This window comes from Prionailurus viverrinus, chromosome D2, assembly GCF_022837055.1.
Source record: "Prionailurus viverrinus isolate Anna chromosome D2, UM_Priviv_1.0, whole genome shotgun sequence".
Lineage (NCBI taxonomy): Eukaryota > Metazoa > Chordata > Mammalia > Carnivora > Felidae > Prionailurus > Prionailurus viverrinus.
This window is the reverse complement of record NC_062571.1, coordinates 3100307-3112938: the sequence shown is the minus strand read 5'-3', so window position 1 is coordinate 3112938 and position 12632 is coordinate 3100307. Positions and strand designations below refer to the sequence as shown.

Below are 12632 nucleotides of genomic sequence, written 5' to 3'. Positions count from 1 at the left end.
CGTTTGTGGTTTAAAGCACCCAGCCTATGGCATTTATGTTCTGACATCCTAAACTAAGACAGTGTGTGTGACATTCTTAGGTTCAAACTGTAACTGTGAAGTACTCACTTAGTTGTCAGAATAAAAGTCATTATTAAAATAAACCCTGGGAGCAAAATTAGTAAGTCCACATAGTGTCATAAAGCACAGTAGATTTGCACGCTAGCTGATGGAACGGTGATCAGGTAACATGATGCCATCTTTATTGTTATTATTAATTATTATTATTATTATTATTATTATTTTGGCTTAAAACAATGATTGATTTTTTTTTTTTTTTTTTTTTTGTCAGCATTATGTGTGTTTCCTAGGTTCTGCTGTGTGGTTCTTCTTGACGTGCATTGACTAGGTCACTCATGTCACTACTTTCTATTAGGAACACAGGTGGGCTACAACACACAAAGCCATCTTGACCAGCCATTAGTAGACTATAATAGCAGATGCTAATAAGCATTAATAACAGCAAATTTTAAATTAACTGCGTAATTAAATCCTTATGTAGCACTGAGTGATTTTTATTTAAGTCTATGCCAGTGGACAAAGTAGGATAGAGATTGGACCTCTGGGACTACTAAATATTCAACAGGCTTATGCATACCTAAAACCTCAGTGGACAGCTTATGGGTGCCAAACAGGTTCGATGGCAATAGTTGACTTGAACAAAACCAAAAGCGGTCTTGCGGGATTCTGACTTATTCCAAGAGAAGACTCATCATCTTTCCTAAATCAAAGACCCTGAATCAAAATCAAAGTGTTATTTACCACTTAAAATCCAAATAGATTCTCTTCAGAATATACAAAAAGGAGAAAGAAGTTGTATCCCAAAATAAAACATGTCACGCTTGCCAAATATGCCCAACTTTCCCAGAGGCAAAGACTTAACATGAATGCACATGGAGAGTGAATATGTTTGTTTGTATTTCAACAGTTATAGAAACTGAGTAGAGGAACAAGAATGTCACATTACCATTAGGTACAGACATCTTTCCTAAACTTTTCTGAGACCAAAAAAAAAAAAAAGAAAAAAAAAGAAAAAAATGTTCAGCAACTTAATAGATTAAAACATAAAATTAAAATCAAATAATTATAAGGGTGCCTGGGTGGCTGTCAGTTGTGTCCAACTTTGGCTCATGTCATGATCTCACCATGTGTGAGTTCTAGCCCCGTGTTGGGCTCTGTGCTGACAGCTCAGACCCTGGCGCCTACTTCGGATTCTGTGTCTCCCTCTATCACTGCCCCTCCCCAACTAGTGCTCTGTCTCTCAAAGATAAAAAAAAAAAAATCAGATAATTATAATTATTCTAAAGACAAGCATTTTCCCCAAACATATATAATATATATTGGATGTTTATGAGGAAATGTATATTTCTTGAAAATGTAACCATTTTCAACTGTGGTTGAAACTGTGGTTTTCAACTTTTTTTCTACTAGAATGTAAAAATTGGATAGAGGTATGAGAGCCCTATGTTGTCTATATTTGGAGACCGACATTCTTTGCAAATAAATGTCTATGTTCTTTCCTACTCTAATAATCTCTGATTCTATAATTTGATATTAAATTCAGATTTTAGTATCACAGAATTTTTGAATTTAAAGGAACTGCAAGGATTCTTACCCATTCATTAAATACTTGATTACCTTATGTACAAATAGAATAAAGTGGTCATGTGATTTATGCTTAAACTGAGTTAACATTGGTCTAAATAATTTTTTAATGATTATTTATTTTTCAGAGAGAGAGAGTGTGTGAGAGAGGAAGACACAGAGTCTGAAGTTGGCTCCAGGCTCTGAGCTGTCAGCATAGAGCCCAATGCGGGGCTCAAACCCATGAACCATGAGATCACGACATAAGCTGAAGCCGGATGCTTAAGCAACTGAGCCCCCCAGGTGGTCAGGCCTAAATATTTTTTAAAATATTTTTTTAATGTTTATTTATTTTTTTGAGAGAGACAGAGACAGAATGCGAGTGGGTTAGGGGAAGAGAGAGAGGGAAACACAGAATCCAAAGCAGGCTCCAGGCTCTGAGCCGTCAGCACAGAGCCTGACATGGGGCTCGAACTCACGAGCTGTGAGATCATGACCTGAGCTGAAGTCGGATGCTCAACCGACTAAGCCACCCAGGCACTCCTGGCCTAAATATTTTTTGAAGAAACATTTTGTTGCATAAAATTCTTCTATCATATATTTTTCTCTAACATATATTCATTACATACTAAATTTGGCTTCACTGGCAAGTGTTTAATTTCAAATTATATGAAAATTAACCATCAATAATAGTGATTTGCCTCAGCTAACTATATTCTTTATATAAAGTAATGCCAGTCCTATTTAAGTATACCATAAAATTTTAATTGACAAATATTTAAAATATATTTAAAATGAAAATAATACAAGTAATTATACACATTATAATATTATTATGATTTTGTAAATTTTTGTACCGAAAATCACAACTTGCAATAATAGCTTCTTTTTACTGGATGCTCAATAATCCAGAGCCTATTCTAGGAGCTGCCATATTTCCAATGATTGTTTCATCTGGAAAGGTAAAGGTTCTTATGTTAACATTGCTAATTTCTAGATGATGAGACTGTATGCAATTTTATTCTTTGTTTCCCATCTTTTCTACAATGAACAGATATAAATATGATTTTTAAGATATTATGAAAAAAAGTAAATTATGCTATTTCTCTTTTTTTTTAAATTTTTTTTTCAATGTTTATTTATTTTTGGGACAGAGAGAGACAGAGCATGAATGGGGGAGGGGCAGAGAGAGAGGGAGACACAGAATCGGAAACAGGCTCCAGGCTCTGGGCCATCAGCCCAGAGCCTGACGCGGGGCTCAAACTCACGGACCGCGAGATCGTAACCTGGCTGAAGTCAGACGCTTAACCGACTGCGCCACCCAGGCGCCCCTATTTCTCTTTTGTTTTTATTGATCAATAGTTGTTAATTTTTAAACAAGCTTTGTTAAGTGAGTAATGGCACTTTCAGAGAGTTAGATTTCAATGTCCAAAGCAAGTCAGTCTATAGTACGTATATTAAAAGTTCCTTCAGGGGCACCTTGGTGGCTCAGTCAGTTAAGTGTCCAACTTTGGCTCAGGTCATGATCTCATGGCTCATGTGTTCAACCCCCGTGTCTGGCTCTGTGCTAACAACTCTAAGCCTGGAGCCTGCTTCAGATTCTGTGTCTTCCTCTCTGCCCCTCCCCCACTCATGCTCTGTCTCTCTCTGTCTCTCTGTCTCTCTCTCAATAATAAACATCAAAAAAAAAAATTAAAACAAAGTTCCTTCAGTTGGAGTTTAATATTAATGCACAGGCAAACGTACATTCAGAGGAAAGATGAACCATCCTAGTTAGGACCAAATCTCATAAGGTATCAGAAAGATCATCACTGCACTGAAGAAACAAAGACTTTCTCAGAAAAACAGCTCTTTCCAGAGTATGGCTCACTAGGAATACATTGATGTTTGGAAATACAGCCATGTCTGTTGAGTTTTGAACATTAGCCATGTCTGTTGTGGCAATCATTTGAACTTCTAATGCTTACTAAAGAAAAAAAAAAGTTACTTAAATTTTTTTGGCATTTTTGGTTGGAAGTCTAACTCTATATGTTTTTTAAGTTAACAAGAAAGCGTTCCCAGAAGAGTTGCATTCGAAGCTGAAACACTCTCTTCAGGAACAAAATAATGTTGAAAAAGGGGGTGCAATATCAAATATGTCATATGAACGGATGTTATATTTTAGAGAAATGAATGCAGGAAGAGGTAAGAATTGATACCCCAGTTAAATTACGAGTGTCCTTAAAATTAGCATAATTTCTCATAAAAAGGGATACGTCTCCAAGCTTATTATGAGTAGATAAGCAGAGAGTGTATTTATTCAATGCACCCCACCGGCATCCCTGTAGTAACACATGCCATTTAATATCCTCTAAGACTCCAAAGTTATAATAAGAATACAAACCACCCACTAGGAAAAAAAAAATCAACATTACACAATTCCAATAACCAGTGTTGAGACTCTACATATATTCTGGAGCACAAAGCAAATTTCACTTTGGTAGAAATGTACAGAGTATACCCTAAATTTACCTTTCATCCCCAGCTTTTCTAAATTTTTACATTAAAAAATTAAAACAAATTTATAACATAATTATTTTCTGAAATTAGGTACAAATGCATACTTAGAGCTATTTCAATAAACAAACAGAAGAAAAATTCTGTTGACTCCCAAAGCAATAGCACATTTTCAGTGGGCATGGGCAATGTTATATAATTAACATCTAATATATATGTTAAATGTGAATAAAGTTTACGAAAATACAGGCATCAAAGCACACCTACACTAAAATCACAGAGTGCAATTCATTATAGTTTTAGATGAAGGATCCTATAGGACTATCTCCTTGGAGTTCCAGATACCATGAGGTACAGATGTGAACTCACCAGGACTCCTTCCAGAAGCCCTACCTAAAGGAATAAAAAGATCTAATCTCTATGAACAAAGGCATTTGGAAGGAGAGAGTCATGATGGAGAGATGTCAACAAAGTTAATGAAGAATGGCAGATAATAACAAGTGTTTAGAGGACGTAGCAGAGCTAAAAGAATGGAAGCCAAAATACCTGGCAGGGCAGAGTTAAAAAGAAGAAGCAACACAATTTGTACCCCCCATTTCTCAGAAAGGTCTCAGGCACAGAAAGCACCAGGCACTTCAGCAGGCAATGTGGGTGAGGTTGGGATTCGAAATAAAAGGATTAAATGAAACACCTGTAGGGGATTTAGGCATGAAATTGTCTCCCCTAAGGACAGTCAACAGACATTAGATTTCTCCCATTCACAACTCTCCCATCACACAGAAATTAGAAATGAGTATACAGGGTGGAGGAGAGAGGAAGAAAGGAGTGGGTAGGGAGGTGAAGGCACTGAAGGGTAGCAATCATATGGAATGTCAAAATATGTGGCAGCTCAGGCATGGCACCCCCTAATAGGCCACTTTGGTGGCCTATAGATTATCTTGAGCTGTAGGCACTTGAAAAACATCACAGGCAGACAGAGTTTTCTCTGAGCTCCACTTATCTACCTCCTAAAGACAGGTCCTCCAAGGATCTCAACTGTCATGAATCCCCTCCCTAGTTTTATCACCAAAGAGGAGGAACTCTTATTATAGGAGAAGACATCAGAAGATGACACCACACCCAAACTTTCTGCCATCTCTTCTTCCAAGAGCCTGTTCATCTTCCCTAAAGCACATCTACTCTCCCCTGAGAGGCTACATCCCTTCTGCCCTTCCCTATTAAGATGTCATTTAAGTCTGAATTCCAAGTCCCGCTGGAGAGTCACTCATTTTTCTCTGAGTAACTCCCATAAACACATGAGACATACATGCTAAGAAACTTCTACCTGCTTTTCTCTTATGAATCTGCCTTTTACGATAGGGATTGCAGCCAAAAACTCAAAAAGGTGGAGGTAAAATTATGTTTCCTCCCCTACCATGGACCCTGGGGACATAAATTTGTTAAACATCCACTACGTGTTGTGAGGTAATAACAAGAAAGCTGTGTTATTACTCATGTTTCAAAGACAAGAGAAGAAAAGCTCAGGGAGGTTAAATAACTTGCCTGAGATTTCACAGCTAGTATGAAGAAGACCCAGATGGTTCTTCTCTGAGGTACTTCCCATGCTTTATGGCCACGCCCACACTTCTTGATAAAGCAGAAGCAAAATGGTGAGTCCATCAGCAGGGCATTTAAAATAAATGAACACCAAGGGTATCTATAGGCAGAAGGTCTGGGTTTATGTGGGACAACATGAGCGTGTGGTAGAACGTCACATGCTCACCCGATTCTCCAATCATTTGTGGGCCAGAATCAGAGAGGTAGCATATGGGCCAGAGAATACAACTCGGATACTGGCTGACCGGCTGACTGCACAAAAATGTCAAACGAATTGCGAGGCAGATGCCGGTATCAGAATGATGATAAGCGGCTACATATTTATCAGCTGTCAGAAACAGGCATGGCAGAGATTCGAGGTAGGAAGGCAGGAAGATTAACAAAAGACATCAGGGTGCCAAAATGAGAAAGAGAATTCTGATGAAAAATGATCCTGTTTCCTCCAGTATCATCCTCTAAATTCCTACATATGAGAGAAACAGTTAGTGGAAGGAAAAAAAAAAATATGACGATCATAATACACATTTCTTGATTCTTGCATCAGAGAAATGGCCAACAGGAACACAGAGGTGTGGGGAGAAACAGCGTTGGAGGACATTCTCCACAGGATCCATCTGGGGCCACGAGAATTGGGAATGGGAACACGGGGAGAGTCACAACCCAGAGGTCATGTGTGGACAGTGGACAAGTTACACTTGTGGAATTCTGAGAAAGTCTTCTCTGTAGGGAGAGGAGTGGGTATGAAATTTTAGCTGTCTTTCCATTGGCTGGGATTTATGAAATTTCTTTTCTGAAGCTTCCATCAGGTTGAGTCAGCAAATAATGCCTTTCATCATTTTGTGACTTAGTTTCTTAAATTAGCAGAGGGCACAGGAATGAAGAGTCCCAGTAGGGGACATCACAGGGGAGGAAGGACATCTCCTCAGGCAAAAGGCCCCATGCACCGGAAGAAGGTAGGGCTTCAGGGAAGCTGATACCAACAAAGAGAGTAAACAGAAAACACAAAGAAATGAATTCCACACCTTGGTTTTCTCTAATTTTTCCATCATTTTCTCTACTTTTTTATTAATTAATTAATTAATTAATTAATTAATTAATTTTGAGAGTAACCCTTCTAATTCCCTAAATTTTGTGGAAGGGAATGAGCCATTTGTTGGCTTAGTTTTTGTCTTATGGTTTTATGCCAGGTGTTCTAAAAATATTTTCCAGATTACCCCTCGTCATATCACATAACTATTATGAATACGTTTTGAAAGTTAAGAAAATTTACATTTGACCATTCAGTGATGTATGGAGTAAGCAGCATAATTGGTACAAAATGTCAACTCTGACTTATGTGCAATCCTTATGCCCCTTCTGATCTACCCCACTCAGTCTTGGGTGACCCCCCACCCCGAACCCCCCACCCCTGCCTTCTGTCCAAAACCTGGTTGTAGATTCTTGTTGTTGTTGCTTAACATTCTCTCTAATCTTCAGAAAGGTCTCCCCTGCTCCTTTAAGGAGGAAAAATAGCTTATACAATCCAAAATCACAATTTTGCTGTTGCAATGGACCATACTCTACCAGCCCCTAGAACTGAACAGGAAGGCAGTAATGATTTTTTTTTTTTTTCAGAGACAGAGGGAGAAAAAAAAATCTCTACTATGTGAACAGAGCATAATAAGTGCCATTTTTGCAAATTGTTTGGCTGTACCTGTGTAGAGAGGAACTGAAGGACCCTTTTTTGAGCAAGAAGCAAGGAGATTGCTTTTCCTCTCGTACTCTCATGGGACCCACTCAAACACCGAATAGTGCTTTTCAACCTTTAATGCATTCATAATGGAATTCACCAGTTAGTGCTTCCACTTTTCTGGGTAGGGGCTCCAGCTGCAGCTTTTACGGACACCCCTCTTTTTTTTAATACTGTTCACATGACCTGGAAGAACCTTCCAAGGAAAGCTGGGATATCTCAGGTGGGAAGGCCACCAGAAGTAGCAGTTGGGCAGGTGCGGAACAGAAGTGAGAATGGGAGCCATGAGAGACATACAAGTCTCACTAATGAACTGAGGTAGGAAGTATGAAGTTAGAGGAATTCCAGTTCCTCAGGCAGGGAAGGAAGGCTTTCTTTTAATCTTCAGATAAATTAAAAAAAAAAAAAAGTATAACAGACTCATAGCCAGAAATTACGTGACAATGTAGACATTTAGGGAAAAAAAAAAAAAAACAATGAAAAACAAAGACAAAGCGTGTACTCCTGCGTAATGCAACAGTCTCAAAGTTCCAAAAAAGTCTTAACTGATAGTGTTAACTTGATTCACAGTGAATGTGACTGTTCAGCTTTTTTGAACATCCTTTGAAACACTGCACAGGGGTGCCTGGGTGGTTTTGTTGGTTGAGCACCTGACTCTTGTTTTCAGCTCAGATCATGATCCCAGGGTTGTGGGACTGAACCCCAAATCGGGACCTATTCTGGATGTGGAGCCTGTTAGGATCCTCTCTCTTTTGGCCCCTCCCCAGCTCAAAAATAAAAACAAATAAAAATAAATATAAAAATAAATTTAAATACACTGCATAATTGTATGTGGATAATCAGAGTGATGATAGTAATAGTAATAAGAAAATAATAATAATAATAATAATAATAATAATAATAATAATGTGTATAAATATTAATTCTCAGCCAAATATCTTACATACACAAGTCACAACAGGGAAAGCAAGTTTCCTCCTGTAAAGAGACCCCTGAATGTCATAGTCATCCAATGAGGCTGATATTGGGATGAGATGGTGAGATTCCACACGAGGAGAAGAATTTTTTTTTCCCTCTCATAAATTTTGTTTGGAATATCCATTTTAGAATCAAACAGAAGGAATTTCTGCCAAGAGTGCTACTCAGAACTTTCTGAATGATAGAATTGTTTTAGGTAATAAAATTCTTCCATATTTCTGTATGCCAGAAATCTTTCACTTTCTTCATCATCCTAGGGTATAAAAGACCCTATTACCTGAAAATGGATTCAGAGTTTGCAAAATATGTTCTATGAGAGTCTAGCTCCTCTGTAAAGCAAGTGACTGTCTCTTCTTCTCATAAGCAGTATACTGAAATAGAGCCGAAGTTGAATATTGAAGAAGTGAGTAAAGTCATTTATATGTAATATTTAGGGGGAAAAAATCAAAATTGTATACTGCTTGCTGCATCTCATATTTGTTTCTTTCTAGGAAGAACTTTGTCTCTGTCCCACGAAAAATCAAAACAACAAGCCAGTTCTGTCCACTTGTATTTTTCTATTTTTCATGAAGCTAGACGCTAGCCAGTTGCCAAGTATCACCTGTGATATATTCACGACAAGAAGCAAGCTGGAGAACTTCAGCCTGGAGTGAACAGAGCAGATAGAATTACTGTTTCAGTTTTTTAGCCATTTATTTTTCAAAAGTCCAGTTCTCAGCAGGAACATCCATATGGGTGTGTGCAATTCACATTCAGTTCTGAGACAAGACTGCCCATAAATTTGGCAAACACAGATTCTTGAGGCGTGTCCTTGGACACCAGAAGCTTGAGATAATTTTTAAAGCTCTAAAAGTAGAATGATGCTATAAAGCCTTAAAGTGGAAAGGCATAAAGCTTGGGGCAAAGACAAAGCCCCGGGAGGAAGAGATCTGTAATGGTTAGAAGGGAAGACATTTAAATACAATTGACTCTGGGTAGAGTTATTGATCTCTATGTTGACCTTGAATGGTCAGACCAGGCAGGTAGGCAGTGGTTTGAATGGACAATACAGAATGAGAAGCCCTATTCACATTGGAACCATACACAGGGCTCAATGACTCCCATCAGTGTTACAGAGAAGAACCCAGTCAACAGCCAGGTCAGGTCTTTGGTGGACAACCAGAATCGGATCAATCTGAGGGGATACTGCAAACAGCCCAGGCAGTCACCGCAAACACTCAACTGTGATACAAATGGGTTTCTTTCAAGAGTGAGCATTTTTTTTTTTACCCTGGAAAGGTTTAGAATTATATTTATAAATATCAAAGAGAACCATGCTAGAGTACTAATACCTGGAATCTATGATTATTTGCCATTTTATGTTCTTTTTTTTAATTTTTTTTTTTTTTAACGTTTTTTATTTTTGAGACAGAGAGAGACAGAGCATGAACGGGGGAGGGGCAGAGAGAGAAGGAGACACAGAATCGGAAGCAGGCTCCAGGCTCTGAGCCATCAGCCCAGAGCCTGACGCGGGGCTCGAACTCACGGACCGCGAGATCGTGACCTGGCTGAAGTCGGACGCTTAACCGACTGCGCCACCCAGGCGCCCCAAGCCATTTTATGTTCTTAAAATAATTAAAAGAATTTGCTTTTTGATGTGATGTTTCTACTTTGTAATTCAACTTAAAATGCACAATTAAGTAATTGATTTACATCCATGATGTTAAACTTAGATAATTTTATGTGGTAGAGGTTACTAGTTGCCACCAAGTATCCACTTTCCCTGTTCTTTACCAGTAAAAAATGTTATTTTTAATCAAAAGGACCATAAACCCATCCATTCCCTGCTTCAGCTTTTTGTGATCTTGGTATTGATTTTTAATGACTTACATGTAAGCAACACATTGTGTAAAGCTTGCAGAAGGTAACTTTGGAGCATGGGGCTTTCCCATTTCTCTTCTTTTCTCCTTCTCTTTCCTGGAATGTGGGTCTCGTGTCTGGGTCTCCAGCAGCCTTGGTAGGCCACCATGAGGAGAGTCAGACCTCAGCAAAGGAAGGGCAGTAAAGTAGGAGAAGCCTGAGTTAGAAAGGACTGAGGGCTGCAGACACAGATGTGTGCCCCCTCTACCTAGACAACCAAACTGCCATTCTTAAGTTATTAGCATTTTGGGATTTTCTGTTCCATGACGCTAAGACATATCTTAAAGTAGTTTATATTACAAGTTAGAGCATTTTAAAGGTCTTAGAAGTCACTGCAACAACAACTTTTACTTTATTCCCTTTATAAGGGTTAAGTTCCCATGAAGTGATGTATTCGGTCAACCGTGTCTTCAGCCAAAATGACTACAAAGGAGATTATGTGTATCAATGATTTTCAAAGGCAGTTGACTGGCCAAGTTTGTGAAAGGATCCCACATATTAATCAGAGGCCCCATCCCCTGATATAAAGTCATGGTTAAAAGTTGCTAGGAGGTGCTAGAAGTATAAATACATAATATAGTTTTGTTGATTGAATCCAGAAAATAAAGAAACTGAACTTCTAACTCTTTAAGGTGCTAGCCTTTTTTTTTTTGAAAATAACAACAAAATTGTACGTACATATAGAAAGCTTCATTACTTAAAATATTATCTGACAGGCATTTCCTCAGATAAACCAAAGTCACATAATCAAAGAATCCTTGGACAAATTAAATTCTTGTGATAATTTGGGTTTTTAAAGCACCTATTTTCCCTGATTTTAAAGAAATGCAGCATAATAGAATTATACATTTTATTTTATTTTAAAATAAGATTTGTATTTTTCTCCTTAAAATATTAGTTAATATGAAATTCCTACACTTTTTACCATATTGTTTAATGGATAGATTGAGATAACATTCTGCCACCCAGAATTATTAAAAACAATAAAGTATGTGTTAAATTAGATTGATTAGATTTCTGACACACATTTTTATATTAATAGAATGTAATTTTGAACCAATATTAAATCAATTATCTTTGGATACTTACATATTTTTAACTAAGGCAGAATACTAAAATATGGATTTCATACCTATTTCTTTCATTTTCATTTTTATATATTATATAGTTATGTCTTTGGGACAGTTTTGCACATGTCTTTATGTTAGTCTTATTAAAAAGTTGTGAAGAGGATATGCATGGCTGTGGGGCACGATATTATTAGTATTTGTTAGCTTTATGGCTGTATCAGACAGACCTAATCTCATTTAACTCTCCAAGGTAGAAGACAGTTACCAAACATCACGTTAATATGGGTGGTTGAGAATATATTATGTTCAGTACTGGCAGACAAGAAGAACTGTATATGCAAAGAAAGAAAATGTGCTTTTGTTTATTAAAAGTAAAAGAAAGTTTTATTCTAAAGTGATGTTTTCAGGATGTGATATAGAATCATGAATGATAAAACTTTAACTAATATAAAGTTTGTGGAAGGATAACTTAATGACATTGTAAGTTCTTGAGGTGCCCAGTTAGCTCAGTTGATTGAGCATCCATCCGACTCTTGATTTTGGCTCAGGTCAAGATCCCAGGGTCAGGGGATCGAGCCCCGGATTGGCATCAGCATTGGGCATGGGCTGTGCTTGAGATTCTCTCTCTCTCCCTCTACCCCTCTCCCCCACTCTCTCTCACTCTCTCTCAAATAATAATAATAATAATAACTTGTATTATAATTTCTGAAAATATAAATCTCGTGGGAAAAAAAGCAGAGGAATTTGTTAAATTGTGCCAAGACTGGGTCAGTTTTGTTTGGTCTGTTAAGACTGAAAATATTAAGGAAGCTTGTAAATCTTTTTTTTTTTTAATGTTTATTTATTTTTGAAGGAGAGAGAGACAGAGCACCAGCAGGGGAGGGCAAAGAGAGAGAGGGAGACACAGAATCTGAGGGGGGCTCCAGGCTCTAAGCTGTCAGCACAGAGTCCAATGGGGCTCGAACTCACAAACCGCGAGACCATGACCTGAGCCAAAGTTGGATGCTGAACCGACTGAGCCACCCAGGTGCCCCGACAAATTCTTATGAATAGTTATAGATTGTACTTCACAGAAGTTTGCTTTATCCTCCATTCTGATATGTGTTGTCCTGTAGTAAATGCACCCCTGCTGTTTCATTCCGTCCCCAAGAGCTGAGCTTTGCTTTCTTTTCATGCTGGCCTAAAAACTCTGTTATATGGAATGGGCTGGAAATGAGACCTTCAACAAAAGACAGTTTCAG

At 38.0% G+C, this 12632-nt stretch overlaps 1 protein-coding gene across 1 annotated transcript in view; it reads right to left on the bottom strand.

Annotated features, from left to right (window-relative positions):
- PCDH15 (protocadherin related 15) overlaps nucleotides 1–12632 on the bottom strand; it is an 850076-nt gene that overhangs the window by 626315 nt on the left and 211129 nt on the right. The window lies entirely within an intron of this gene.